Raw genomic sequence first — 26990 nt, 5'->3', positions numbered from 1 at the left:
CAATTGGGTAAATGCCAACTTTTTCCATCAGTACCCTTTGATTTGAAATCAACATTATTTCCTAGAATGATGGCAAAGGGAGTTGGGATTTGATGAAAAAGCAATTTTCTATTCTGTTTTTATTTTCATATGGCCACAAGTGTTGCATATTTACAGTTAGCAATTAGGTACAAAAATTTACTGTGCTTTGTTGTAACTCATCAGTATTCACAATTTGCGTTCTGTTGTTGCACCAACTTCTCTTTAAATGCAAAAATAATACAACGTATAACTGTCTATGTAATAATACAACATAAAACGGTCTGTTAAATAATACAACATGCAAGTGTCTATATGATAATACAACATACAACTGTCTATGTAATAATACAACTTATAACTGTCTATGTAATAATACAACATATAACTGTCTGTTTAATAATACAACATACATGTACAACCGCCTATGTAATAATACAACATTCAACTGTTTATGTAATATTACAACATACAACTGTTTATATAATAATACAACATACAACTGTCTATGTAATAATACAACATTCGACCATCTATGTAATAATACAACATACAACTGTTTATGTAATCATACACCAGCAACTGTCTATGTAATAATACAACATACAACTGTATTTGTAATAATAGAACATACAACTGTCTATGTACTAATACAACATACAACTGTTTATGTACCAATACAACATACAACTTTCTATGTAAAAATAAAACATTCAACTGCTTATGTAATAAAAAACATTCAACTGTCTATATAATAATACAACATACAACTGTCTATGTTATAATACAACACACAACTGTCTATATAATAATATAACATACAACTGTCTATGTAATAATACAACATATAACTGTCTATATAATAATATAACATACAACTGTCTATGTAATAATACAACCTACAACTGTCTAGGTAATAATACAACATACAACTGTCTATGAAATAATACAACATGCAACTGTCTATTAAATAATACAACATGCAAATGTATTTGTAATAACACAACATACAACTGTTCATGTAATAATACAACAAACAACTGTTTATGTAATATAACAACATACAACTTTCTATGTAATAATACAACATGCAAGTGTTTATATAATAATACAACATTCAACTGTCTATATAATAATATAACATACAACTGCCTATGTAATAATACAACATACAACTGTCTATATAATAATACAACATACAACTGTCTAGGTAATAATACAACATACAACTGTTTAGGTAATAATACAACATACAACTGTCTATATAATAATATAACATACAACTGTCTATGTAATAATACAACATACAACTGTCTATGAACTAATACAAGATACAACTGTCTATTAAATAATACAACATGCAAATGTATTTGTAATAACACAGCATACAACTTTTCATGTAATAATACAACAAACAACTGTTTATGTAATAAAACAACATACAATTGTCTATGTAATAATACAACATGCAAGTGTTTATATAATAATACAACATTCAACTGTCTATATAATAATATAACATACAACTGCCTATGTAATAATACAACATACAACTGTCTATATAATAATATAACATTCAACTGTCTATGTAATAATACAACATACAACTGTCTATGTAATAATACAACATACAACTGTCTATGTAATAATACAACATACAACTGTCTATGAACTAATACAACATACAACTGTCTATTAAATAATACAACATGCAAATGTATTTGTAATAACACAGCATACAACTTTTCATGTAATAATACAACAAACAACTGTTTATGTAATAAAACAACATACAATTGTCTATGTAATAATACAACATGCAAGTGTTTATATAATAATACAACATTCAACTGTCTATATAATAATATAACATACAACTGCCTATGTAATAATACAACATACAACTGTCTATATAATAATATAACATTCAACTGTCTATGTAATAATACAACATACAACTGTCTATGTAATAATACAACATACAACTGTCTATGTAATAATACAACATACAACTGTCTATGAACTAATACAACATACAACTGTCTATTAAATAATACAACATGCAAATGTATTTGTAATAATACAGCATACAACTGTTCATGTAATAATACAACAAACAACCGTTTATGTAATAAAACAACATACAACTGTCTATGTAATAATACAACATGCAAGTGTTTATATAATAATACAACATTCAACTGTCTATATAATAATATAACATACAACTGCCTATGTAATAATACAACATACAACTGTCTATATAATAATATAACATTCAACTGTCTATGTAATAATACAACCTACAACTGTTTATGTAATAATACAACATACAACTGTCTATATAATAATACAACATACAACTGTCTATATAATAAAAACATACAACTGTCTATGTAATAATACAACATACAACTGTCTATGTAATAATACAACATTCGACTGCCTATGTAATAATACAACATACAACTGTCTATATAATTATACAACATACAGCTGTCTAGGTAATAATACACCATGCAACTGTCTATGTAATAATACAACATACAACTGTTTATGTAATAATACAACATACAACAGTCTATGTAATAATACAGCATACATCTAGGTAATAATACAACATACAACTGGCTATGTAATAACACAACATACAACTGTCTATGTAATAATACAACATACAGCTGTCTATGTAATAATACGCCATGCAACTGTCTTTTTAATAATACAACATACAACTGTCTATGTAATAATACAACATACATCTAGGTAATAATACAACATTCAACTGTCTATGTAATAGTACAACATACAACTGTTTATGTAATAATACAACATACAACTGTCTATGTAATAATACAGCATACATCTAGGTAATAATACAACATACAACTGTCTATGTAATAATACAACATACAACTGTCTATGTAATAATACAACATACAACTGTCTATGTAATAATACAACATACAACTGTCTATGTAATAATACAACATACATCTAGGTAATAATACAACATACAACTGGCTATGTAATAAAGCAACATACAACTGTCTATGTAATGATACGACATACAAATGTCTACGTAATAATACAACATACAACTGTCTATGTAATAATACAACATGCAACTGTCTATGTAGTAATACAACATACAAACGTCTATGTAATAAAACAATATACAACTGTCTATATAATAGTACAACATAAAACTGTCATTTGAATAATATAACATACAACTGTTTATGAAGAACTACAACATACAACAGCCTATGTAATGATACGCCATACAACTGTCTATGTAATAATACAACATACAACTGTCTATGTACTAATACAACATACAACATACAACTGTCTATGTAATGATACGACATACAACTGTCTATGTAATAATACCACATGCAACTGTCTATGTAATAATACAACCTAATGTAATGTACAACCTACAAACGTTTCAGCAATAATACAATATACGACTGTCTATATAATAGTAAATGTACTGTAATGTACAACCTACAAACGTTTATGCAATAATACAATATACGACTGTCTATATAATAGTACAACATACAGCTGTCAATTGAATAATACAACATACAACTGTTTATGAAGAAATACAACATACAACTGCCTATGTAATGATACAACATACAACTGTCTATCTAATAGTACAACATACAACTGTCTATGTAGTAATACAACATACAACTATGTAATAATACAACATACAACTGTCTATGTAATAATTTAACAAACAACTGTTTATGTAATAATACAACATATAACTGTCTATGTAATAATACAACATACAACGTTCTATGTACTAATACAACATACAACAGTCTCTGTAATAATACAACAAACAATTGTTTATGTTTAGTTTTTAGTCTTAGCATACTTTAGTTTTATTGGATTCGAATTTTGAAGGGAATTTGAGCCAGGTATTTAATGTGTGTAAATTCAAACTTTCTAAAGAAATATAGCACCTAGTTGGTACTTATTTATAAAGAAAACCTTTTTCAATTAAAATAAATAAAGAAATAACTTACAAAATGCACTTGTATATAACAATCAGCGGTAAGGTTTTTTGTGGCCCACAATCAATGGTTGTGGCATGCAAACTGTCCGGAGCTAAAAGCGTTGGTAAAAAATATTGTGTCTCACAAGAATTGAATCTGTGCATTTGTATGTATGGATGTGAAGCCAAGCGCACTTTTGATTGTTAGGCGTAATCATACCGAAGTGTAGTTAGCTAGACGTGCAGTCTAATGGTTAGTGTGCATTTCTGCAAAACAGGAGGTTCATAGATCATATATAGCAATATGTAGGCTTTTAATTTCAAAAATTTAATAGCTTTAGCAGACCAAAATCAAGTACACACACGCAAACTTTGAGATTTTTGTGTATAGATTTCCAAAATCTATTCGCAGCAGAATGCCTTTTTTAACTCAAAATAAACAGAAACTGGAAAACTGAAAGCAACATAGTTCTGGTTCAAAATGAATTCATCAAATGCTCCCACTAATAAAAGTAACTCAATACATTGTGTTTTCTTTAAATTGTGAAAAGGAACTTTGATACCATTCAAAGTGATGTGAAGGATATGAAATCCTGTTTAATATTTATCTTGTTTATTATTTTGTCAAGTCATGAAAATGAACAGAAAGATTCATGAACTTAGCAAAATTTTGCATAGGATCAGAGGCGATTTTATACAGTTATATTAATGCTCCGTTTCCTTGAACTAGATTATCTTTACAAGGTGTGTTCAAACCTTTATTCATAAAATCAGACTTTATTCATAAAGCATTAATAGGTTTTAAACATATGACTTCTGAAAATATCTACTTTTTACCCCAAACTTAAACTTCCTTTTTGTGTGAAAGAATAAACTTTTAGAAGTTCACTCTAATAAAGTACCTATGTACACTCAAGCTATTTGATGTTATTCTATAACCATCACTCGAAAGTTGTAGCAGGGCATATAAATAGGATGGAGATTTTTTCGGTATTTATGGAGCCTGCTATGGCCACGCTTATAATTATCTGCTGTCTAGAGTAACCGAAACCTGGAGCATGGCGACTAGATAAGGAAAATTTATAAAAATGATGACCAACAGAAGCCTTGAGTGCTTTGGTCTCGCGTTCATTCATTAGCAAATTACCAGACTTGACATCGTATATCATATGTTTAGTCTTTTCCACAAGTCTACAGCGCAAAACTTTACTTAACAGTAGCAGATAACATTATGGATTGTTGTTTGAATAATACTTCTTTGTAATTTTGACCAAATACCATGTTCACTCATATTTTCACGGCATGAAAATGGACAGAGAAATTTGTGATAAATGCGAAATATTGACTGGAAACAGCTGAGAGCAATTTAATTATACAAAATCACTTATTTTAACTAGATTATCTAAAATTATTTGTTGAAAAGCCATAGTCAAAAAAGAAGATCATGCATTCATAGGTTTTAAACAGATGGCTTGCGAGCATATCTGTCCTTTATGGACAACTTTTTAAATTTCCAATTTGTGTGAAGAAAGAAGTTTTCCCTTACTTCACAAGATGTGGGATACCCACAAACCAATTAGTATAATTGCGTAACTATCGTTCAAACATTAATGTGGAATGTACTTTTATAAATACGGCAAAAAGTTTTTCAGTATTTGTGGAATTTGCTTTGACCATACGTTTTCATTATCTATAATGTTGGGAAACCTAAACATGTAGTATAGCAACAAGATAGGAAAGTTTACTGATTTGACAACTCCCGGGAATTATTTTACTTTGCATTCACATATTGGATTGAGTGTCCTGACATACCATCATATCTTATGTAGGGATATGTCGTAAATATACATTTTAGATACATCGTAGATCCGTTGTAGATACATTCTAGATACGTTGTAGATGCATCATAGATATGTCGTAAATACGTTGTAGATACGTCGTAGATACGTCGTGGATATGTTGTAGATACCTCGTAGATATGTCGTAGATACATTGTAGATACGTTGCAGATACAGCGAAGATGCATCATAGGTATGTCATCGGTATGCCATAGATATGTCATAGATAGGTTATAGATATGTCATATTTTGCCAAAAAAGTGACCTTTATATGTCATAGTTTGAAGCCTACATAATAAATGTTTGTGTCTCTAAAACTGGTCTTTTGTTTTTCTACCATCTAAATCATTGCTGAAAGATGAATTATCATTATTATATTGGTATAAATAATACAACTTAAAATGCTGTCAATTAAGCTTCAGGATTAATCGTACTGCAAGACCGATTGAAACTGCAGTAACAATGAACAATCCACCACATTCACGTTTTAAAATTACTTGTAGGGTATAAAGTAATACTGTTCCTTAACTATTTCACAACCACGAGCCACGTAGTACGGCTCAGCAAAAATTTTGACTATGACCAAGAGCTGCATGATGTGGCTTTAGTAGGTTTCCTATGACATGTCTGATTAGTAAGTAGTTAATTAATTAACCTATCATATCTGTACCTAAATGAAAGGAAAGAATTTTTTGTGTTGAACCAATAAAATATCTATTTACAACCCATCCTGAGTTGGTTTCGTTTTACAAAACTGTATTTTTTATCGTAATTTTTTAGCTATGACCGGTTGGGACAGTTTTTGGTTTTAGCAGCAACAATAATGCCATAAGCTGTAATGTTTACCAAATATGCAATTAATTTTTGATAAAAAAAGTTAATTTGGTAACAAAAGAGTTTTAGTAAACCCTTGGAATGCTTTTCAAAGTTACATTCTTTCCCTAATCTTTACAATGAAACATCAACGATCAAGATAAGATGACTCCAAAGTAGCTCAATTTATTGACCTTCAGCAGTAGCAGGAGCACAAATTGACAGAGTCTGCAGCAACCAGAATGCCTTCCATGGAAGTACCATCCTTTGGAAACCCTGCAGTCAACCCTAGACATAGAAGCAACTGATTTAGTTAGGAGTACAGTTTTAGATGTCAATGAATTTAAGTGCCTTTAGTATGTTTCCTCTGGAATGGATACGCTGACTAATAAGCAATGATACTTGTCTACTATAAGAGATAAATGTGTCACTACTATCGGAATATTAGAGTAATGTGAGTGCAGTAGGTCATCAAAACTTGTAATGGGTTATACGCCCATGTATGCTCTTGCTTGTATACTAAAGTTTAAACATTAATTAGTTGAATAAGTCATTAGAAAGAAACTGGAGTAATTTGAGTTGACACAGAACTTAGAGTTAAGTATATCAAGTATTACAATTCGGTGTATCAAACATATAAGGAAAAGTAACTCTTTGTACTAGTTTACCTTATTACAGACTAATATGAAAATCAAATGAACTGCTAATCAAAATATTATACATGGCTTATCTCATTTGAAAATAACATGTTGCATCTGGAGCATAAATAAATAGGAGACAACTATAGCCACAATACCATATGGAGGACCTATCTATCTCCAGCCAGTCCTTGGTTTATCCTGATGTATGACTAGTTCAGCTACTAGGTACAAAAGCTATTTACAGTTCTATACAAACTTTAGTACAACTGAGTGACAATCATGTACCATGTTCTCTCTTATCGCTATTAGTAACACTTACAAAACTATAATTTATAAATATTATCTTGTATTTAGAATTATTACCACAGCTGGTGTTGTTATGGCCCAAAGACTGCTCTGTAAAATAGATTTGCTCAGCAAAGAAGCTAGTTATGTGTTTCCTGGCACAATCAGTTATTAGAATGTGAGTTATTTCAACAATGATATATAAATGTTATTGTCTAGCAACGCTAGGCTACATTGTGTTTCTATCAGAATAAAATACTATAACACCTTTGAATCATGGTTGTTTTATCATACTGCCTTGTATCCTTCTACAAAAAGGCTACGGATTTACACTGAAAACTTCCTGTTCTACTAACATGTTTTGTATCTATTATGTTAAGCCTCTTCTAACACACATAAAATAAAAGCACATGTTTGTGAGTGTCAAATAATTCCTATGCCTTAAAGTTTGGAACGCTATAATCTAGTGCTGATCACGGGTAATAAAACTCATTGGATTTGCGGGTTTATTATCTCTCAAGTATCAAGTAATTTTAGATTTTGAGCATTTCGGTTTTCCGGGTTTGGGTTTTGTTACACGGATCCGTCGAGTAGAGTGGACAAAAACTTGATCCATTGCCCCCTGCTCTGTATACATTGTTTAATAACTCGCCTGTTAACCCTTTGAACTTTGGCCTGTTTTGTCATTGTGTGTTAGTAACTCTGGGAAATGTGTCCAACGATCCAAAGTTTTTGAACTTTTATTATATATATCTGAATACGCTCATAATACAAGGATATTTGGCAGAACACTAGTAAAAAAAATCGGGCAACCCACAGCAATTGTCATCAAACAGAAAAAAACAGCACTTGATCATGATTCGGGCCAAAACTATACAAGTTTGTACAATGAAAACATTTACAATAGCATCATATCCATTGATTGAATGACTCAAAATATACTGGAAAATTGTAATTAGTACTGTAAAGTTGTTTATTTGCATCACAATCATTCATGACCTACCACCAAACAAGTTGTGTCAATTTTTTCGCGATATCGTTCAAATAAATTTTGTTAAAACGAAGGAAATAGGTAAAGATATTTGAAAACTGTTACAAATGGGAGTAAAATTCCTGGTCTAATATCTTGTGCAAAAATTAAGTTGATTGATTTTCGCTGTTAAATGAAATGGCTGTTGTAATCAAAGCCATGTGAATGCCGGAATTCCGGTCGATAGAGATTCCTACACACCCTATGCAATGCCTGAAAACTGAGAGTTGGAGTTCAAACTTCAAAGGGTTAAGGCTGCGAGCACGAATATCGGTCATTTGAAAATAGTAAAAAACAAAAAATATTTTGAATAAAATTGTAATCGCTTTGTAAATTTTAAAATATGTGTGATGTTTGGAAATTTTAGACATAAAACTCGTACTAGCAAACCCGACACTCGAAAAACTCGTTGGCCAAAAAAGTACTCGTGCCCAACACTAGTATAAACCATAAGATTCCTACCTGCACACATTGACTTGTGCAGTAAACCCAAAAATTGCAAATGATATTCTAGTGAGCAAACTCTATGAAACGAGTGATGGTCCAGAAATGGCATTGAGCGGCAACTCTATGAGCATTCATACTCAACTATTTGAACTAAAAAGTAATTATTTTTGTTATTTTTGAGCCTATGCATTAACATTTACAAGCCATCCTCGCCAGATGAATGTTAATATAAAGGCAAAAAGTCAAGTAGAAACAGTAGTGAGAAACAGTAGAAGATTTTCATAGCAGAGACCTGCGTGGTTGTGCTGACACTATTTTAACTTTATTGGGATGAACTTAGCCAAGTATTACTTATACAGACCCGTCAGCAGTGAGTGTTTGTATCACAAGTTGAATTCAATATTAAATTTCTGAGTTTAAACCAACTCATACAGATTTAAAATTATATATCTTGTTGACAGTACTTGAACATTTCATTGCGAGACTCGGCAAGAAACTTGAACTATCTAAATTAGGTAAGTTAAGAGTGTTCATGGGTTGTGTAGTATAAAATGAGCTGTGCAAATTGCAGCACTACATGACCTTTGCATACAGAAATCGGTTCAATGCAACATAACTTGCAACTTATAGCAGATATGACACGAATAATTTCATAGTTCGTTGGAAAGACAATTCCCCTCCTTCAAATGCGGAGCCTATTGCAAGTTCTTTTAAGTCTGTGGGTGATCCGAGATTTAGTGTTTGGGGCAACCATGAGAATCATCAAACTAGGCTCACAGCAAATGCTTTTGCACAATTTCCCCGAAGTGAAATGGCATCGAATGTATCCAGGTTTTACCTTTTTCATGATACTGAAAGAAAGCAACTCAACTCAGCACCTTTTCAACTCATGGAAACGCAGTGACTAGTTGTGAGTCTATAAAAAGGTGCCTTTAAGATTGCTCAATAAAATAATTGACCTTCATTTTTCTTTAACTCTTTTAACAAGTAATCAATCAATAAGCAGAAAAAGTGATGTTGTTTGGCAGCACTTCATGCTAATGACATTAATCTCAAATATACAACTATAATTTATTATTGTATTTACAGACCACTGATAAATGTTAGATTTTAAAAAGATTAATACCTTACATGAAATAAGTTTGTTAGTTGGTAGTTTCATGTTGCTAGTTAATAGGCTCAGTGTTTCTCTATACCCTTGAAAGCCCAAAGAGATAACGAGATCATTACACATTTAAAATACGCATGCTTGAAGCACTTGTGAAAATACTATTGGTTACTAATAATACGCTTGAAGATCATGATTGATTTTGTTAGAGATTGTGACGCATAATAATCACAAGTTGGTTTTACGCTCACATTATAGTGCAAATAATAAGTTACTCAAAGCCTAATAAGCTTTCTAGCTTAAGTTACTCAAATCAGCTGATTTGTTAATTTTGGTATGGGCTAATTAACCAATTTAGCTAATGACAACTACATTATGTGCCGCTGTTTATAAGCTGTTTTCAATACCCATGCAGCGCTGGGCATTCGCTCAGTATAGATGTATATTGTCATGTCTTCATTGTACCATATGGTGTGGTTGCTAAAGTTTGATAGCATTTAAATGAATGTTTTTGCTGAACATTGAGAGCACTAAAATAATGCTTTAAATAGGTTTATTTGGTCTGTGGTTTCAATTTATTCTGTTAAGCCAGTTATTTTACTAAGTATCTGAGTAATGTTCTATATGGGTCTTTACGTAAAAACAAAAATATTTCCACGAAGGTACTTCAATTTTTGTCCACAGTTATTTCAACATAGATCATATCTCACCCTATCACAGACCCTAGTGAATCCAACCAACTTTATTGTGTTTTGGCTACTATGCGCAATGAGCGGATAACTCACGCTGATACAAGTGCAAAGGGAACACAAGTAAAGGTTACGTTAACTGTAGAAAAAGGCCAAATGTTGGTAATGAAACCGAAGGCATACAGCATTGATTACGTGATGGTAGGAACAACCTTTGCAGGAAAGGATAGGCCTGTTGCTTGACCAGTTGCTCATAAAAATCTTGGGAATGCATATTACTACCAGGACGGTAATAGTTGTTTTTATTGCAAGGGACCAGGGACAGGATTATATGCAAAGCGTACTAACATGGAAGGTTCACTTTCGCTTTGGTTCCCAAACTCATATATCTTAAGCAAGCCTTTGCCTCACCCATGGCGTCGCACCTATCAACCTAATAAACCAGCCATATATGGGAAAAGGATGGCAGCTATTGTACGACAGTGAAGAATACTCATCGTCATGAAGTACCACCTCGCCTACACGACCTTATAAATTTGTCAATATTTAACTTCATCATATTCAATGCCGATCGACATCATTATGAAACATTTGAATACAGCAAAGACTCGATTGTGGTGGCATTGGATAACGGTAAATCATTGAAAAATCCATAGACAGATGAGATAGCAATTCTCATGCCGCTGTTGCAGTGTTGCACAACTCGTCAGTCAACATATGATAAACTGTCAGATCTGTCGGAATGTGTTTTGGGACAGGTACTTTTTCAGGTTCTACAAACAGAGCCACTGGTTCTTCTGCTCACACCCCAGCATCTTTTACCCATAGATAGACGACTCCAAATAATCATTCGCACTGTTAGTGATTGTATAACAAAGAAGAAAAGTGAAGAGGCTGATGCACTAGTAGATGATGGATATGTTTGACATTCGACTTCTACCACTGAAGATGCTGTTGATTTTATATGTTTACAGTAATTTATTGCATTGTTTGTTGTCATATATCACGTTTATAGCACTGTTTCCGCATTTTATAGCACTATCACATTAGCCTTGTTATATTGTTATATCAGTTCATGCAGCTGCATTTTGCATAAATAGGAATTGCTAATAATGTATTTTGATTACTATTACGGTTACTGTTATGTATTACTTGCACAGCTTGGTGCATTTGATCTCTATTGCTATCACAGCTTTAGCAAAATCAAAAACAGTTGCTCACAATAATTCTATTACTAACTTAACTAACCCTTGGGCCAAACATTTACGATGATATCAAAGATTACCTGGATTGTCTACTTGACTGGCAGGTAGAATAAATGCTGCTGAAACTGCTATCAATTATTGGTGTGCATACTGGCTTTATAAAACACCTCAGAAATAATAATAATGATGCCTTTTGTTGGACAATCAAGTATCCCTTTTGAGGGTGTTGTAAAAGTATAAACTTCCAACTGTAGTAGTATTTTGGTATTTAAAAACTACCTGCAGCGCAGCAGGTAGGTTATAACAATATTTACTATATTTGACAGCATGTATATCTATGGTTACTTTTTCTAGACATGTGCTGATCCAGAAAAAAAACACATTGTTGTGTAGCTGTCAATGGAAGTGAGCCAAACCTTGTACAGCTGTTCAAATTAAACACAGGTTTCACACATGTCATTATAAACTATAATTCTCTCTCGTCAACCATGCTGTGTTAAAGAAGGTTAAACATTTTACCGACTTTCTTTGCTGTCATTAAGTTATAGCAAGTTTTTAATGTAACATGAGTTTTGATTAACTAGAAATTCCACTGTCATACAGCCCATGACCAAAGTAATAATGGAAAAAAGAAAGGGTACTGTTGGTTGTTGAAAAAGTAGTTCTCAGCAGGAATTGACAGAGTATAGTGTAAATGAGACTTGTTTGAGATGATATAAAATAATTTTGAGGGAGCACGACTCTAAAAAGGTGCAACTAACAATTTAATTTAGAGGTAATGTTGGGTTGAAACCAGGTATACAAGTAATTGGTTAATTGTTGATATTACAATATCTGTTATAAGTAGGCTATACAGTATATGTTAAATGTCGTGCAGTCTAGTCTCCTCTCTTTTGCGTTGTAAGATTTGGTCATTGATAGCTAATCGAGTGATGCGCTTCCTAGCGAAGTTATTAACAAGTAAGTCATTGATGTTTCGAACACTAGATAGATCAACAAAAGATATACTAGCGGTCATTCCGTGGTGGCCTATATCAATGACAGCTTTAGCCATGATGGGACCTTGACTCTCGTGTATTGTCAGACCCCATGCTAAATCGAGAGGAATGCCTCGTCATAAAGGGGCATTGTAGTTCGGCCCTAGCTTGTACATATGTTGTAAAGAATTTCGGCTAACGTTTTAAATAGTTCAATGAAACCATCAGTGATTGGACAAAAAGATGTAGGCTGATAAACTGTGTACCGCAATTTCGTACCTGTAAATCGGTCTACGCCTCAAACGGTCTACGTTTATTACAGAAACTTTCGAATAAATTCGATTACAAGTAAACAAGGCCATAGACTGGTGAAACTAGCAAGGTTTTCTCGTGAAATGCGCACTGCTAAATAGTTCTACTATCTGTCGCACGACTTTATTGGCATTTCAATTTTCGGTCTTAGCTTTTATTAAACCAAGCTTTTCAAGCGTTTTGTGGAAATTTTCGTCCAAATAAATCTGTCTATTTGTGTATAGTCCGATCAGATGGGTAAGTTTTAAGATAATAACGACGGTTTACAAAGACTTGGTAACATATTTAAATAGGTTTGTATGTGTTTTGTATCGTTATTATACTGTAACGACTTTACAAAACGATGGTCAAATTTGTTGATGAAATTTCGAGACAAGGGTTCGTCTCATTGTTAATGAATAATTTTCGTAAGTTGTGTGCACATGTATTTATCATAAAAACTCTCAAACCTTGCTCCGCTCGTTTGGTCGTGAGATAATGTGTACTTTATTAAAAGTTATACTCTAATTAAAGCAGTAGTATAACATTAAACACATAGTTTGCCTAAAGAATTAGTACTATCCTGAAGGTAGACAACAAGTCGTGTACAGCCAGAACATTGCAATATAATTGAATGACCAAGCGTAACTGAGATCTATAGGTTTATATATACGCTATCAATTTATTGGTCAAAACCTTAGTAATACATTGACTTTTGGTCAAGTATACTTGCATATTCTACCCAGCTACACGAGAACTGATAGTCAAATTATCTGTAATTTAGTAATTTTACATTAAAAAAATATGTGTAACAACAGAATATTCTCTAATTCTTTACTAAAATGCAGCTCAACGAAAAGTTCAAGGAAAACTTAACCCCTGGTAAGATATTACATCAATGTAAATCTCCCTGGATTATTTTGAGTAATTTCACTCTTTTGGTGAGTTTACAGTATTTTATATAATAACGGATATTCCTGGTATGTCTCGCACAACTTTTCAGTCAATGTCAAATCTCACAGACATTCTACTACATTATTTTGTACTAGTTTTGATTATCTGTTGATTGATGTTTTGCTAATGACTATGGTTATTACTTTTCCTATTTCATTGACTCAGCTATCATGTCGTTGAATTGCTGAATAATTTGGTATAAAAAGTGCTAAAGATTACGACTAAAATCGACTAAAAATTACCACTAGGAGTAGTAAGTTATTCTTTTTCAGGTGGACTCAAATTTTGTATTAAAATACGAAAACAAAGCATGAGTCACTATGAAGCATGAGTCAATATAAAGCATGAGTCACTATGAAACATGAGTCACGATGAAGGATGAGTCACTATGGAGCATGAGTCACTAAGAAGCATGAATCACTATGAAGTGTGAGTCACTATAAAGCTAAAGTCACTATGAAGTGGGAGTCATATGAAGCATGAGTCATATGAAGCATGAGTCACTATGAAGCGTGAGTCACTATGAAGCATGAGTCACCATAAAGCATGAGTCATTATGAAGCATGAATCACTATGAAGCGTGAGTCACTATGAAGCTAAAGTCACTATGAGGTGGGAGTCACTATGAAGCATGAGTCATATGAAGCATGAGTCACTATGAAGTATGAGTCACTATGGAGCATGAGTCACTATGAAGCATGGGTCACTATGGAGCATGAGTCACTATGAAGCATGAGTCACGATGAAGGATGAGTCACTATGAAGTATGAGTCACTATGAAGCATGTGTCACTATGGAGCTTGAGTCATTATGAAACATGAGTCACCATAAAGCATGAGTCACTATGAAGCATGAGTCACTATGAAGCATGAGTCACTATGAAGTTTGAGTCACTATGAAGCATGAGTCACGATGAAGGATGAGTCGCGATGAAGTATGAGTCACTATGAAGCATGAGTCACTACGAAGCATAAGTCACTATGAAGCATGAGTCACGATGAAGGATGAGTCACTATGAAGTATGAGTCACTATGAAGTATGAGTCACTATGAAGCATAAGTCACTATGAAGCATGAGTCACTATGAAGCATGAGTCACTATGAAGCATAAGTCACGATGAAGGATGAGTCACTAGGAAGTATGAGTCACTATGAAGCATGAGTCACTATGAAGCATAAGTCACTATGAAGCATGAGTCACGATGAAGGATGAGTCACTATGAAGTATGAGTCACTATGAAGCATGAGTCACTATGAAGCATAAGTCACTATGAAGCATGAGTCACTATGGAGCATAAGTCATTATGAAGCATGAGTCACTATGAAGCATGAGTCACTATGAAGCATGAGTCACTATGAAGTTTGAGTCACTATGAAGCATGAGTCACTATGAAGCATAAGTCACTATGAAGCATGAGTCACAATGAAGGATGAGTCACTATGAAGCATGAGACACTATGAAACATGAGTCACTATGAAGCATGAGTCACTATGGAGTATGAGTCACGATGAAGGATGAGTCACTATGAAGTATGAGTCACTATGAAGCATGAGTCACTATGAAGCATAAGTCACTATGTAGCATGAGTCACTATGAAGCGTGAGTCACTATGAAGCATGAGTCACTATAAAGTATGAGTCATTATGAAGCGTGAGTCACTATGAAGCATGAGTCACTATGAAGTATGAGTCATTATGAAGCATGAATCACTATGAAGCGTGAGTCACTATGAAGCTAAAGTCACTATGAAGTTTGAGTCACTATGAAGCATGAGTCACTATGAAGTATGAGTCATTATGAAGCATGAATCACTATGAAGCGTGAGTCACTATGAAGCTAAAGTCACTATGAAGTTTGAGTCACTATGAAGTGGGAGTCATATGAAGCATGGGTCATATGAAGCATGAGTCACTATGAAGCGTGAGTCACTATGAAGCATGAGTCACCATAAAGCATCAGTCATTATGAAGCATGAATCACTATGAAGCGTGAGTCACTATGAAGCTAAAGTCACTATGAAGTGGGAGTCACTATGAAGAATGAGTCATATGAAGTGGGAGTCATATGAAGCATAAGTCACTGTGAAGCATGAGTCACTATGAGACATGAGTCACTATGAATCTTGAGTCATTATGAAGCATGAATCACTATGAAGCGTGAGTCACTATGAAGCTAAAGTCACTGTGAAGTGGGAGTCACTATGAAGCATGAGTCATATGAAGCATGAGTCACTATGAAGTATGAGTCACTATGGAGCATGAGTCACTATGAAGCATGAGTCACTATGGAGCATGAGTCACTATGAAACATGAGTCACTGTGAAGCTCGAGTCACTATGAAGCATGAGTCACTATGAAACATGAGTCAATATGAAACATGAGTCACTATGAAGCATGAGTCACTATGAAGCATAAGTCACTATAAAGCATGAGTCACTATGAAACATGAGTCACTATGGAGCATGAGTCACTATGGAGCTTGAGTCACTATGAAGCATGAGTCACTATGAAACATGAGTCACTATGGAGCATGAGTCGCTATGGAGCTTGAGTCACTATGAAGCATGAGTCACTATGAAGTATGAGTCACTATGAAACATGAGTCACTATGAAGCATGAGTCACTATGAAACATGAGTCACTATGAAGTATGAGTCACTATGAAACATGAGTCACTATGAAGCATGAGTCACTATGAAACAAGAGTCACTATGAAACATGAATCACTATGAAACATGAGTCACTATGAAGTATGAGTCACTATAAAGCATGAATCCCTATGAAGCATGAGTCGCTATGAAGAATGAGTCAATATTAAGCTTAAGTCACTTGGAGTCAAACAGTCGGTAATGAGTCAAACTATATACATGTTTCACCCTATAGGTCATGAATAATGTTACTAAATCTTGTATATCAGATCAAAAACATGAACACGAACTCTTAAAATAGAAAGATGATGTCCAAAATCAGAATACGTCTTTTTTAGGTTACGATGTAAAACGCGTTGCTTTTCCTGTCCCTGATTATGGTACTTTCTTAAATAAAATCAAAAACAATTGGTCACAATAATTTTATTACAAACCTAACCAGCCATTGGTCCAAACATTTACAATGCTATCAAAGATTACCTGGATTCTCTACTTGACTGGCAGGTAGAATACATGCTGCTGAAACTGCTATCAATGATTGGTGTGCCTACTGGCTTTATAAAACACCTCAGAAATAATAATCATGATGCCTTTTGTTGGACAATCAAGTATCCCTTTTGAGGGTGTTGTAAAAGTATAAACTTCCAACTGTAGTAGTTTCTTGGTATTTGAAAACTACCTGCAGCGCAGCAGTTTGGTTATAACAATATCTACTATATTTGACAGCATATATATCTATGGTTACTTTCTATAGACATGTGCTGATCCAGGAACAAACACACTGTTGTGTAGCTGTCAATGAAAGTGAGCCAAACCTTGTACAGCTGTTCAAATTAAACACATGTTTCACACATGTTTCACACATGTCATTATAAGCTATAACTCTCTTTTCCATCAACCATGCTGTGTGCCGGGTTGTTTAACTGTGTAGGCCTACCAATTTCTTTTGTAGTCCTTGATTTAGGACCTGGTTTTTTAACAACAGAAGAATTTTAATTCATAACGAGTCCTTTATTGAAGGTTTTACGTAATTTAAAGGTTGACTTGCAGCAAAATTCACATTACAGTTATTTGATATGAAAAAGTTCACCGTGTTTTACTCTGTTGTGTTGTAGGTGCAAAATTTGTGAAATTGTAGTTACAATCTCTTAAAAGCTCAAAAATGAACAGTTAATTGCAGCCACACGAGACCGCCATAGTTTGGATTTGCTTTCCAAAACGGCTCAAATGTGACGTAGCTGTGGTAGATGGTTTTTGTTTACACTTTCATGCAACCTTATTCGTCGAAATACTTTGTAATAAAAGAAGAGTTTAAATAAAAGAAGAGTTTTAATTATAACGAGTCCATTATTGAAATTTTTACCTAATTTAAAGCAGTCTTAGTGTAATATTGGTTAAAAGTACGCGGTTTGCATCAAGCATACATGTCAGAACTATCCTGGACATAGTCAAGGAATTATTTCAGTCAGAACATTGAGCAATAAATGAAGAACCAAACATATTTCATTGTTGGTTCTTTGAGTTATGCTACCAGAAGTCTTTCTTGGCAATGCTCAAATAAAACAATCCATTAACTGCTCAGGGAAAATTTTGATGTTAAAACAATATTGTGGTTGAACAGGGTGACACACAGTAAGCACACATGCTATTGTATTTTGTCTCGACCTATTGTGTTTGGAGTTGTCTAATATCTAAGAGCTGACAATGTTAAGACTGGCCAAATAAGAACCATGAAACATTCTATGTGCTTTATTTTTGCTAGTAAACTTGGATAGTAATTTTGAGTCATCAATAAAATGTTATTACCTTAAACTAAATCAATTGTGGTTGCCACTCCCTGTGTTAAATGTGAAGGTCATTAGTTAGTTATTATTGGTTAGCTGTTAAAGTGCAAATGACGAGCCAAGTAGAAAATCAAAAGCTTTTAAATATTATTTATGTTTTCCTTCAAAGTCATCTTTACTGTTAAATAAAAATAGATATGTTCTTTATTTTGTCCATTTGAAATAATAGCTCACGATGAAAAAGCACGCTGAAATCTGAATCCATTTTGAACCTGCTGTGATTATTCTGGACGCTCTTGATGTGGTAGTTCTGGTTGAACCTGATGTGATAATTCTGGACGCTCTTGATGTGGTAATTCTGGTTGAACCTGCTGTGATAATTCTGGACGCTCTTGATGTGGTCACATGAGGATTTTTAGCTCTCATCACTAAAAGCAAGTAACAAACTTCAATACAATCATATCTAACTTCATAGATAAAAATTGTGTTTATGTATTTTAATAGAAATTCTTTTCATTTAAAAATGCTGCAGCTTGATTTTTCTAGGAGGTTTTTTGCTACTCTTAGCTTAATCTGTAAAGGATTCTACTTGTGGTAAGTTTTGAGTGTTTCAAGTGAAAACAACACGCCACATGTATTTCATAAAGTTACCATTTTACTCAGCTGCTACAATCATGTAGAAACCTTTCTAAATGACTTTTTAACTTTGCATTTAGTTGTCCAATTGGGAACAAAATTCCTTAAATTTTAACAAAGAACTTAGAAAACTTTGTAAGTATAAATAAGCTAGAAACAAACAAATATTTTGTCATCCGTAAATGACAGTAATTATATATTTACCTGAATATTTCAAGAGGAATCCTTTTCCAAGGAAGCTGTCACCATTTGATGTGAAACTGATGATAAGAGAGTCGGTATTGTCATCGAGTCGAATATGTTGTGTGGCTGGTGATGAGCCCACATTGCTACAATTAAAAACGTCGCTTCTGTTACCATTAATGTCTTGGAAGACTCTTAACACATCTCCTGTTGTATTCCTATCGCAACTTTCTTCTTCTCCGATGTTCAAGAATACAAATTCAAGTCTCAGCCCAGTTTTGTCAGGCAACTCATTTAAATCCAGTTCCAACTCGTTATTCATGTTTGCGTTATACGAGCTCTTGTTAAAGTCGAATTTTTCATGACTCATTATATAAGCTGTCGGTAGAGAGGAAACGACTGACTCACTCTGGTCCTTCATGGTTATCAAGTCGTACACTGGAAAATAGAGCAAAAACACTCTTTTTACCATTAATACTTATAGAACTTAAAACTAATTAAAATTCTTTATGTACATGTAATTTGACACATTATAATATATAATTAGTTTACCAAAGTACTCAAGTAAGCTGAGTAATACGCAATAAGTTAGCCAAATCAACTTGACATATCGCCCTGTATAGGAGCTATTAACTAGTGAGACTGTTCAATAGTTAGTATAGGAACATTTATTGAACTAGGAAGCACTGACTCTTTTTAGTTTTTTTCAGTTACAGTGGTGTCAGAAAGTCTTTGTCCTCCTGTTCAAATGGGTATAACACTGCAATCAATTCATCATAACTTTTAGAAAGATTTGGTAATGCATACATAAAACCATATAACAAAACAGACCTAAAGGTCTGAAGATTACAAATAACTAGCTTTTAAACTTGCCAAATATATTTTATTGTATCAACCACTGCCTAATCTTTCGCACTGCGTATCAGAAAATAAGACATCGCAAGTTCTGTTACAGTCTCCTCTTTAACTATTTTCCAAATTAAAAAGAACAAACTCTTGTACTGTTATGGGGGCCCTAAAAAAGGCCATTGGGGTTGTTTCAAAGCTTAATATTTTATCGAATAGCCTTTGCTAGCTATAACCATCCTGCAGCGTTTGGGAACGCTGTGAACAAGCCTTGCCAGCTCTTGAGGGCACTCTCTCGTCATTGATAGTGTCAACAAGATCTACAGAAAATTTCCTTTTAAATGATGCATGATTTGTCAGGGTTTAATCCCACTGCACGACTTCCACAACAAGTTTTCCTAAAATGGCCAGCGAGGTTTGAGGCAGACAAAAGTTTTCTGGCACCACTGTAGATTGAGAAGCTGTAAGGATGTGCATAAACTTATATAGATATATAATTACTGTATTAGCAACATAAAACTTTGTTCCCTTTGGTGCACTCTCCCAACTCGAACAAAGATTTCTTCATACTTTCCTTTCGTTTTGATGCAAGTTGCATCTTTTTAAAAGGTAAAAGTGCACAGCGCTGTTATTTAGTTTGATATGTTAGTTTACTAACTGTGAGAGTAACCTCACATTTAGTTAAGCTGCACTCCCGTGGTCTTATTATAATACAAGCGCTTCCCCACCACATGTTTTTATAACACAAAACTTTGTCCATACAAATATCACGCTAGAGTTTTACTCTAAGTACTTTTTGTTTTGACAAAAATTGAAAGCTAAAATTCCTCATCTAAAATAATTTTTTACTGAACAAACAACAAAGAATGCTGGCATTTAGCCAATATAATATTAGACATGGGTATTAATAAAAGTATAAAGAGAGTGTATAAAATATGGATAATTTTAAAATCACTTACTCGAGCAGTGAATATAAATTCGTTGAGTTTCCTTTTTTAAATATGACCTGTTTGCTTAAAGTTCAGATAGTTACAAGAAATAGAACAACGGCTAAAAACCGTTTCACAGTTTATGCAATTTTACCAATTAATTTTAGCGATAATTTCTTTTTGTTTAATCAATGTACAGTTCAAATAAATTTAAAACAACTTATTAAATCACCATTCAAAATTAACAGGCATTCATATAAGCAAACTTAGCCCAATAACATTGTACAACAGAAGCTAGCTTGAACTAAAATGGTCACTATTAATATAACATTATCATAACTATACAATATCAGGCTATAATACGTTTTGGATAGATTAGTTTTAGTTAGATTGACACTCAGTAAGAGTGTTGATAAATGTTCATACCTGTAAATGTGATGTTAAAACTAGGCAGACGACCCACTTTAGCCAAATAGAAGACAGCAGCTGGCAGTCCATTGTGTAGTAGAATATCATATACTACCATGCACTGTCTACCGTTCTTAGTCATCACCTCTGACTTGTTAATCAACTGAGCACCAAATTCATCCACTATTTGATAGTGTATGTTACAGTCTGAAGTATCAGAGAGTAGAGTACCCTCATGTTCAATATGTAGAGCTGATGGTTTTACTGGGTTTAGTAGATCAATTTGAATTTCACAAATGTTTCCACGCCCTAGCATATACTCCTTGTTTGGATAACCAGGGCTGACAATTGCAATGGCTCCTTCAGTGTAGTTAACACTTTGCGTTTCAGAAAAACAGAACTCAATGCTAATTTGGTTTTCTGTAAAAAACAAATAGTAGTACAGAAAGTACTTAATGCTAACTCTTTCAAGTCTTGTAAAACATAATAAAAACACATACATGTGGAGCAAACAGAAATGTTAAGAAAAAGGATTACCTTGCACAAAAATAGAGCTCAGATATTCTGTTTAACAAGCCAGGTACATTACCAAGTACACCACTTTACCATAGTGAACATTACTTGTATACATGTAGTAATTACAGCTGATGATCTTTCACAGTGCATGGCACTGTTGGCATAGTGGTGTTGATAAGAAAATGGAAATGAATTCAAACTCACAACTAGTTTTTTGCACAAAAATAGTTACAAAAAGCAAAGTTCCTTTAGTTAGTTTTTGTAACATATAAACAAAATATATTACTTTTTACAACTCTGCATAAAGCATATAAGGGTCTGACATAAGTTACATGAGCAAATGATAATGAATTTAATAATCGCTTCATCACTAGTTCATGTTTGTATTCAAATGAGCAGCTTCTGATTAAAGCATGGTTGTTATACAAAAAGAAGATCAGGCTTGCTTGACATACATGAAAGTCTTTGCAAGCAAATCTGAATGCATTGTAGCAATAGGGAAAGTCAAACTATCACATTGACTGGATCTTGTTGAATGCATATAATAATATAGAACCTGAAACCCCTATGCAGAGGTTGTGAGTACAAAAGTGAGATTGTAATTTGATCCAGCTCAATCGGGAGGACTCATCTTTGAAAACCGGGTCTGTATATTCTCATGAAATGGTTAGGTTGTCCAATTAGGTGTGTTTGAATAAACATGTTTTAGCCAAAACTGTTTTTAATGTTAAAATAAGACTTTAACGGTAAATTCTCAAGCTGTAAATGGTTTTAAAAAACTATATTTTACGACAGAGAACTTTAATTACTGTTTTTAGTCTCCAATTTTCTTAAAACTAATAGATTTTGTATGATAAGTTACAGCAGTCCACACCTGGTAATGCAGCGTTGTGAAACAATTCGATTAAAGTTTTTTAAATCAACCAGCTATGTGCTGCTGCAAACCTAAAGTTCATTTTATATTCCCAGTTTCTGTTATATGTAAAAGATGTTTATGCAGTACTTTAAGCAGAAGGTAAAACGCTGTTTTAAAATAAATGAATTAGGTGAGCCAGCATTAGTAATAGGTAAAACAAAATTTACTACTCAGTGCCGTAAACTTATCTTTACATATATTTAGTATTCTCATTGCTCAGTGTCAGTGATATTCCGATGGCCTTGTAAACTACAGTCATCATTGCAGCTGAACAAGAAACATCTCTTATGTTCATAGTTAGACATCAGCTTTTACCATGAAAACAATAGGGAACATTTGTTTCTTCTCAATTCTATGCTTTAACTTTGTGGTACAACAAGATGCTATAATCTCTCTCTATAATACTAGACTCAAAGCCCTTTCTAGCCGTGTGGTAGTCTATGGTATTAATAAGTTTCCATACAGTGATAGCTTAGTGACACCTGGGTGGGCCAGTACCGAAGTGCTACACTGGGCCAACAAGAAGATCAAGCTTTTATATGGTGCTATAGTAGAGCGGTGAATGTGTAAGGCCTTATGTCAAAGTTAATTTTCAAAAGGTAGAGGACAACAGCCTTTTTAAAAGAAAAAAGTTTTTTTGATAGTCGATAGAAAAAACTACTCTTTCTTGTGGTGTTTTTGGTAACACTCACGACATGCACACGACGTTTTAATTTTGGGATTGGTTCGCACAGCTATCTTTTCTGCCATTTTCAGTTTGAAGCAAAAAGATATAGACTAAACTTTTGTATACGAAGCAACGAAAAGACAAAACCTATGATTGATGATATGGAAGATTAATTTGAACTATGCAAATGCTTCAAAGTCCTAGCATGTATGTCTTAGTTGGATAATCAAGGCTGACAATTGCAATGGTTTCTTCACTGTAGTTAACACTCTGACTTTCAGAAATACAGAATTTGATGCTACTGTAAAAAAGGCTTCCTGTAGAAACAAATAATAATAAAGAGAGTGATTGCTGTAACAACTTGTAAATGTTGTAAAGTCTTTACAAAGGCTCACATATATGTAGCCTTTTAAAATATGTCAAATGTTTGATTTACAGCAGTTGCATTGCTGATAATTCACGCCACAACCACCTGATGATGACTGTCAATTTGCAAGTGTCAGTAGGTCCCTATTCAATAGTTAGCTATTATTATAGATTCACTATAAAGTAGACCACTGATTGTCATTCAGGTAACTGTAGTGATAAAGATAATGATAAGGCTGCCAATTGGGTAAATGCCAACTTCTTCCATCAGTACCCTTTGATTTGAAATCAACATTATTTCCTAGAATGATGGCAAAGGGAGTTGGGATTTGATGAAAAAGCAATTTTCTATTCTGTTTTTATTTTCATATGGCCACAAGTGTTGCATATTTACAGTTAGCAATTAGGTACAAAAATTTACTGTGCTTTGTTGTAACTCAACAGTATTCACAATTTGCGTTCTGTTGTTGCACCAACTTCTCTTTAAATGCAAAAATAATACAACGTATAACTGTCTATGTAATAATACAACATAAAACGGTCTGTTTAATAATACAACATACAAGTGTCTATATGATAATACAACATACAACTGTCTATGTAATAATACAACTTATAAATGTCTATGTAATAATACAACATATAACTGTCTTTTTAATAATACAACATACATGTACAACCGCCTATGTAATAATACAACATTCAACTGTTTATGTAATATTACAACATACAACTGTTTATATAATAATACAACATACAACTGTCTATGTAATAATACAACATTCGACGGTCTATGTAATAATACAACATACAACTGTTTATGTAATCATACAACTTATAACTGTCTATGTAATAATACAACATATAACTGTCTGTTTAATAATACAACATACATGTACAACCGCCTATGTAATAATACAACATTCAACTGTTTATGTAATATTACAACATACAACTGTTTATATAATAATACAACATACAACTGTCTATGTAATAATACAATATTCGACGGTCTATGTAATAATACAACATACAACTGTTTATGTAATCATACACCAGCAACTGTCTATGTAATAATACAACATACAACTGTATTTGTAATAATAGAACATACAACTGTCTATGTACTAATACAACATACAACTGTTTATGTACCAATACAACATACAACTGTCTATGTAATAATACAGCATACATCTAGGTAATAATACAACATTCAACTGTCTATGTAACAGTACAACATACAACTGTTTATGTAATAATACAACATACAACTGTCTATGTAATAATACAGCATACATCTAGGTAATAATACAACATGCAACTGTCTATGTAATAATACAACATACAACTGTCTATGTAATAATACAACATACAACTGTCTATGTAATAATACAACTTATAACTGTCTATGTAATAATACAACATATAACTGTCTGTTTAATAATACAACATACATGTACAACCGCCTATGTAATAATACAACATTCAACTGTTTATGTAATATTACAACATACAACTGTTTATATAATAATACAACATACAACTGTCTATGTAATAATACAACATTCGACGGTCTATGTAATAATACAACATACAACTGTTTATGTAATCATACACCAGCAACTGTCTATGTAATAATACAACATACAACTGTATTTGTAATAATAGAACATACAACTGTCTATGTACTAATACAACATACAACTGTTTATGTACCAATACAACATACAACTTTCTATGTAAAAATAAAACATTCAACTGCTTATGTAATAAAAAACATTCAACTGTCTATGTAATAATACAACATACAACTGTCTATGTTATAATACAACACACAACTGTCTATATAATAATATAACATACAACTGTCTATGTAATAATACCACATACAACTGTCTATTTAATAATATAACATACAACTGTCTATGTAATAATACAACATATAACTGTCTATATAATAATATAACATACAACTGTCTATGTAATAATACAACCTACAACTGTCTAGGTAATAATACAACATACAACTGTCTATGAAATAATACAACATACAACTGTCTATTAAATAATACAACATGCAAATGTATTTGTAATAACACAACATACAACTGTTCATGTAATAATACAACAAACAACTGTTTATGTAATAAAACAACATACAACTGTCTATGTAATAATACAACATGCAAGTGTTTATATAATAATACAACATTCAACTGTCTATATAATAATATAACATACAACTGCCTATGTAATAATACAACATACAACTGTCCATATAATAATATAACATTCAACTGTCTATGTAATAATACAACATACAACTGTCTATGTAATAATACAACATACAACTGTCTATATAATAATACAACATACAACTGTCTAGGTAATAATACAACATACAACTGTCTATGTAATAATACAACATACATCTAGGTAATAATACAACATACAACTGGCTATGTAATAATGCAACATACAACTGTCTATGTAATGATACGACATACAAATGTCTACGTAATAATACAACATACAAGTGTCTATGTAGTAATACAACATACAAACGTCTATGTAATAAAACAATATACAACTGTCTATATAATAGTACAACATAAAACTGTCATTTGAACAATACAACATACAACTGTTTATGAAGAACTACAACATACAACAGCCTATGTAATGATACGCCATACAACTGTCTATGTAATAATACAACATACAACTGTCTATGTACTAATACAACATACAACATACAACTGTCTATGTAATAATA

At 32.8% G+C, this 26990-nt stretch overlaps 1 pseudogene; it reads left to right on the top strand.

Annotated features, from left to right (window-relative positions):
- Nucleotides 1-6056: 6056 nt before the first annotated feature.
- Nucleotides 6057-11813, top strand: LOC137388137 (glycosaminoglycan xylosylkinase-like; annotated as a pseudogene).
- Nucleotides 11814-26990: the final 15177 nt, after the last annotated feature.

The sequence above is a fragment of the Watersipora subatra genome, chromosome 2, assembly GCF_963576615.1.
Source record: "Watersipora subatra chromosome 2, tzWatSuba1.1, whole genome shotgun sequence".
Lineage (NCBI taxonomy): Eukaryota > Metazoa > Bryozoa > Gymnolaemata > Cheilostomatida > Watersiporidae > Watersipora > Watersipora subatra.
This window is presented reverse-complemented; position numbering and strand designations above follow the sequence as displayed.